Genomic DNA, 6,469 nt, shown 5'->3' on the forward strand with positions numbered 1-6,469 from the left:
TTTGTAACCTCTTCAAAAGGGCGCATGAGCCTGCAGGCATCGCGCATAAGCACCCAGTAACGGGGGAAAAAAATCCCCAGCTCTGCAGATCCAGTCCTACCACCCAGTTCAAACAGGTATTCATTGACGGCTCTTTGTTGTTGCAGCAGACGTTCAAACATGAGGAGCGTTGAATTCCAGCGAGTCTGGCTGTCGCAAATTAAACGCCTGACTGGCATGTTGTACCGCTGCTGAGTGTCAGCAAGGCGTGCCATGGCTGTGTAGGAACGTCTGAAATGGGCCGACACCTTCCTGGACTGCCTGAGAATGTCCTGGAATCCTGGGTACTTCGAGACAAAACGTTGGGCTATTAAATTCAGAACATGTGCCATGCAGGGCACATGTGTTTAAATTGCCCAGTCTCAGTGCTGCCAACAGATTGCTTCCGTTGTCACACACCACTTTTCCGATCTTCAGTTGGTGTGGGTCAGCCACCGATCGGCCTGTGACTGCAGAGATGACAGGAGTACAGATCCGGTATGGTTTCTGCTTTCCAGGCACGTCATCCCCAAGACAGCATGACAACGGCGTACCTGGCACGTCGAATAGCCTAGGGGGAGCTGGGGTGCACAGGTGTGGAGGAGGAGGACCCAGCAGCAGAGGAGGAGGAAGCAGAGGAAGAAGACGAGGTAGAGAGCGAAGGAGGAGTAGAGGTGGTGGCAGAACCGTGTGCAATCCGTGGCGGTGACACCAACTCCACTGTTGTTGTTGAGCCACGCATTCCCTGCTTCCCAGCCATAATCAAGTTCACCCAGTGGGCAGTGTAGGTGACATACCTGCCCTGACCATGCTTGGAGGACCATGCGTCAGTAGTCATATGGACCTTTGCCCCAACACTAAGTGACAGAGATCTTTGCCCCAACACTAAGTGACAGAGATGCGGTGACTTGGCTCTGCACATGGTGGTACAGGTGTGGTATTCCCTTCTTGGAGAAAAAATTGCGGCTGGGTACCTTCCACTGCGGTGTCCCAATTGCTACAAATTTGCGGAAGGCCTCAGAGTCCACCAGCTGGTATGGTAAAAGCTGGCGGGCTAAGAGTGCAGACAAGCCAGCTGTCAGACGCCAGGCAAGGGGGTGACTCGCAGACATTAGCTTCTTACGCTCAAACATGGCCCTCACAGAAACTTGGCTGGGGGCAGATGACTGGGAACTGGTGGTCAAGATGGAAGGCGGAGTGGAGGGTGGTTCAGACGGGTCAAGGACAGCAGAGGTAGAGCAGTAAGATGCTGGACCAGAAGGCGGGTGGCTTTTAGTTTGTCTGCTGCCTTTGAGGTGTTGCTCCCATAGTGCTTTGTGCTTGCCGTTCATGTGCCTTCGCATAGAAGTTGTACCTATGTGGGTGTTGGGCTTCCCAAGACTCAGTTTCTGACTGCACTCATTGCAGATTACAACGCTTTTGTCAGAGGCACACACATTAAAAAAATCTCCACACTGCTGAGCTTTTGAAGCTGGCAATCTGGCGGTAACAGTAGAAGTTGGCGGCAATGGCGGGTGCGTTGGCCGGCTGACCACAGGTGCCGATACATGTTGTTGCCCTACTGTTCCCTGCGAGCTGTCCTCCCTGCTTCTTCTAAGTCTTATTCTCCTCCTGCTCTCTGACTCTCCGTCTCTCCATCTGAACTATCCTCCTCTTGCTCTCTTCTTACTGGGCACCCACAAAACATCAATCTCCTCATCATCATTCTCCTCAGATGCATCAATTTCTTCTAACAGCTCACAGAAGGAAGCAGCAGCGGGGACCTCCGCATCACTCCATTATGTCCATCTCTGTTGTGTTGTCTGCCAGAATTATATCTGGTGTAACGTCCTCATCTCCTTCATCTTCTTCTGCCAATAATGGTTGCGCATCACTCAGTTCAAGAAACTCATGTGTAAATAACTCCTCTGACTCCAGTGAAGAAGGGGCGCCGGTGGTGGAGGAAGTGTTACGTCGGGTGCCATAGCAGAGGAGGATGAGGATGTTGTGGCAAAGTTAGAAACGGTAGAGGATGGGGTGTGCTGTGTAAGCCAGTCAACTACCTCTTCAGCATTTTGGGAGTTCAGGGTAATTGCCTTTGTAAAACTGGGCAATTTCCTAGGGCCACAGGATAGCATAGTAGCAGCGTGGCGGCCTGCCTTTGCCTGGCATTTTTTTTAAAACAACAGACGGTATTATTATTGATATTTAGACAGAATGTGGAAAAGCTCACACAGCTAGGCGGCAGTTGTTTGAAGAACACACTGGGCAAACAATGTCTGCAAGGTCAACGTATACACTACAGCAGTGGATACGGAATATATTATTGCTGCTTGAAAAACGTCACTCAGGTGGTGTTTCTGGAGACGGTATTATTATTGATATTTAGACAGAATGTGAAAAAGCTCACACAGCTAGGCGGCAGTTGTTTGAAGAACACACTGGGCAAACAATGTCTGCAAGGTCAACGTATACACTACAGCAGTGGATACGGAATATATTATTGCTGCTTGAAAAACGTCACTCAGGTGGTGTTTCTGGAGACGGTATTATTATTGATATTTAGACAGAATGTGAACAAGCTCACACAGCTAGGCGGCAGTTGTTGAAGAACACACTCGGCAACAATGTCTGCAAGGTCAACGTATACACTACAGCAGTGGATACGGAATATATTATTGCTGCTTGAAAAACGTCACTCAGGTGGTGTTTCTGGAGACGGTATTATTATTGATATTTAGACAGAATGTGAACAAGCTCACACAGCTAGGCGGCAGTTGTTTGACGAACACACTGGGCAAACAATGTCTGCAAGGTCAACGTATACACTACAGCAGTGGATACGGAATATATTATTGCTGCTTTGAAAAACGTCACTCAGGTGGTGTTTCTGGAGACGGTATTATTATTGATATTTAGACAGAATGTGAACAAGCTCACACAGCTAGGCGGCAGTTGTTTGAAGAACACACTCGGCAAACAATGTCTGCAAGGTCAACGTATACACTACAGCAGTGGATACGGAATATATTATTGCTGCTTGAAAAACGTCACTCAGGTGGTGTTTCTGGAGACGGTATTATTATTGATATTTAGACAGAATGTGAAAAAGCTCACACAGCTAGGCGGCAGTTGTTTGAAGAACACACTGGGCAAACAATGTCTGCAAGGTCAACGTATACACTACAGCAGTGGATACGGAATATATTATTGCTGCTTGAAAAACGTCACTCAGGTGGTGTTTCTGGAGACGGTATTATTATTGATATTTAGACAGAATGTGAAAAAGTTCACACAGCTAGGCGGCAGTTGTTTGAAGAACACACTGGGCAAACAATGTCTGCAAGGTCAACGTATACACTACAGCAGTGGATACGGAATATATTATTGCTGCTTGGAAAACGTCACTCAGGTGGTGTTTCTGGAGACGGTATTATTATTGATATTTAGACAGAATGTGAACAAGCTCACACAGCTAGGTGGCAGTTGTTTGAAGAACAGACTGGGCAAACAATGCCTGCAAGTGCACTACTATTGGTGCACTACTATGAAGAACAGCAAACAGCACTGGACACGTTAAAGAACAGTAAGATAAGTAAAATAAAATAATATATATATGTATATTAAAAAAAAAAATTACTCTGGTTGGTGCTGAACTACTAGGAGCAGCACACCAGTCCCACTCCCCAACACAGCTAGACTAATAGCACTGGGATCTTACAGTAGCAAAGTAAAAAAACAAAAAAGAAAATAAAAGCAATCCTTACAAGGACTATTGGGTTACAGGCAGCAGTCAGCAGATGAGAGATCAGCAGCAGGACAGCTGCCCACAGCAGCTACATACAGAGCACTGTAGTAGAAGGTAGATTACTAGCCAGCAAAGCTACCTAACCTAAAATGTCCCTCAAATCCCTGCAGAGTTCTGTCCCTACAATACAGAGCAGTATCAAGTAGATTACTAGCCAGCAAAGTTACTATCAACTGTCCCTCAAATCACTCAACAGCTCTCTCCCTACACTAGCTCTTCCAAGCACACACAGGCAGAATGAAAAAACGCTACAGGGCTTCAGTTTATATATGGAAGGGGAGTGGTCCAGGGGGTGTGGGGGTGGTCCAGGAGGGAGAGCTTCCTGATTGGCTGCCATGTATCTGCTGGTCTGGGGTGAGAGGTCAAAAATAAGCGCCAGCTAAGGCGAACCCAAATTGGCGAACGTCGCGCGACGTTCGCGAACATTCGGCGGACGCGAACAGTCGATGTTCGCGCGAATTAGTTCTCGGGCGAACAGTCCGCGACATCCCTACTCCCCAGAGGGTTTCGAGATGGATCCTGTTAAAGTGTCCGCAATCCAAGAGTGGCCCCTTCCGCTTAGTACCAAGGCGATCCAGAGATTCATTGGTTTTGCCAATTACTACCGGCAATTCATTAAGGGATTCTCTGCTCTTCTTGTATAGCTCCTATCCTGGCTCTCATCCGAAAAGGGGGTAAACCCAGCTCTTGGCCCCCATCTGCTATTGAATCCTTGAAGGATGCCTTCACTTCCGCTTCGGTTCTCCGCCATCCTGATCCGGGGTTACCTTTCTTCATTGAGGTGGATGCTTCTGAAGTTGGAGCTGGAGCTATCTTGTCCCAAAGACATCCCTCTGATGGGAAGCTGCACCCATGTGCATATTTCTCTAAGAAGTTCTCGCCTGCTGAACATAACTATGATGTAGGAAATCGAGAACTTCTGGCTGTCAAGCTTGCCTTAGAAGAGTGGCGTCACCTCCTTGAAGGTTCTTTGATTCCAGTCACGATTTACACCGATCATAAGAATCTCGAATTCATTCAGTCTCTCAAGAGGCTGAATCCCAGACAGGCAAGGTGGTCTCTCTTCTTTTCTCGATTCAACTTTATCTTGACTTATCGCCCTGGCTCCAAGAATCGGAAGGCTGATGCTCTGTCACGAAGTTTCTCTCCGGTGGATCGTTCTCCTGAAAGACAAGAGCCAATTATTCCTCCTGTCAAGATCATCGCTTCATTGTACCCTCAGTTTGCTGATCAAATCCTGGCTGGTCAATCTTCTGCCCCTCCTGATACCCCCATCGGAATGGCTTTTGTACCTCCTGAGCTTCGTCTGCCTATCCTGCAACAGACTCATAGTTCCAAACAAGCGGGACATCCTGGTCCTGTTAAAACTCTTGAACTTTTACGGCGTCTAGTCTGGTGGCTGACAATCCGTAAAGATGTCAAAGACTTTGTTTCTGCCTGTACTGTTTGTGCCACTTCCAAGTCCAGCCATTCTCACCCCAGTGGGATACTACAGCCGTTGCCTGTTCCCTCTCGTCCTTGGACGCATTTGGCAATGGACTTCATTGTTGAACTTCCTCCCTCCAGTGGGAACACCGTGATCTGGGTTGTCATTGACCGCTTCATCAAGATGGCCCACTTCATCCCTCTACGGAAGCTTCCATCTGCAGTGGAGTTGTCACAGTTGTTCATCCAGTTCATTTTCCGCCTGCATGGCTTCCCGGCCGAGATCGTTTCTGACAGAGGTCCCAATTCACGGCAAAGTTCTGGCGTTCCCTGTGCAAAGATCTGGGTATTAATCTTCAGTTCTCCTCAGCTTATCATCCCCAGACAAATGGAGCGGCTGAGCGAGTGAACCAAGCCTTGGAACAGTTCTTGAGGAACCACGTTTCCCTTTGTCAAGATGATTGGTCTGATCTCCTCCCGTGGGCGGAATTTGCTCATAACAATGCCTGCCACACTTCCACTGGAAGGTCCCCATTTATGTCGGTGCATGGTCAACATCCTCAAGCCTTCCCACAAGACTTTGTGTTGTCTGATGTTCCGGCCGCTGATGACCATGCAGCCCACATGTCTGCTGTTTGGGCTGCAACCAAGTCAAACCTGGAGAAGAGTGCTCTGGTTCATAAGACGTTTGCAGATCCTAGACGTAGACCCTCTCCTCCCTACAAGGTCGGTGATAAAGTTTGGTTGTCTTCCAGGAACATTCGGTTGAAGGTACCATCTCCTAAGTTGGGTCCGAGGTTCGTAGGTCCATTCTCCATCTCGGAGGTGATCAATCCTGTGGCTGTCAGACTTCAGCTTCCCCCTGAGATGCGAATTCCCAACGTGTTTCATGTCTCCTTGGTGAAACCCGCTACCTCCAACCGCTTTTCCGTTGTCCAGCCTCCCCCTCCTACTATCTCTGTGGATGGTCAACAAGAATATGAGGTGGAGAAGATCCTTGACTCCAGAATCTCCAGGGGCTCTCTTCAGTACCTCATCAAGTGGAAAGGCTTTGGCCCTGAAGAATGCTCCTGGGAAGGACGCTCTGATGTCCATGCTCCTCGTCTGGTGAGGGAGTTCCACTCCAAATTTCCCCAGAAGCCAAGTCCTGGTGGTCCGGAGGCCCCCCGTGAGGGGGGGGTACTGTCACGATCGCCGCCCGGAGCAGGTCCAGGAGCTCCGGGCGGCGCGTCCTTCCCT

Source organism: Xenopus laevis, chromosome 9_10L (genome assembly GCF_017654675.1).
Source record: "Xenopus laevis strain J_2021 chromosome 9_10L, Xenopus_laevis_v10.1, whole genome shotgun sequence".
Taxonomy (NCBI): Eukaryota; Metazoa; Chordata; class Amphibia; order Anura; family Pipidae; genus Xenopus; species Xenopus laevis.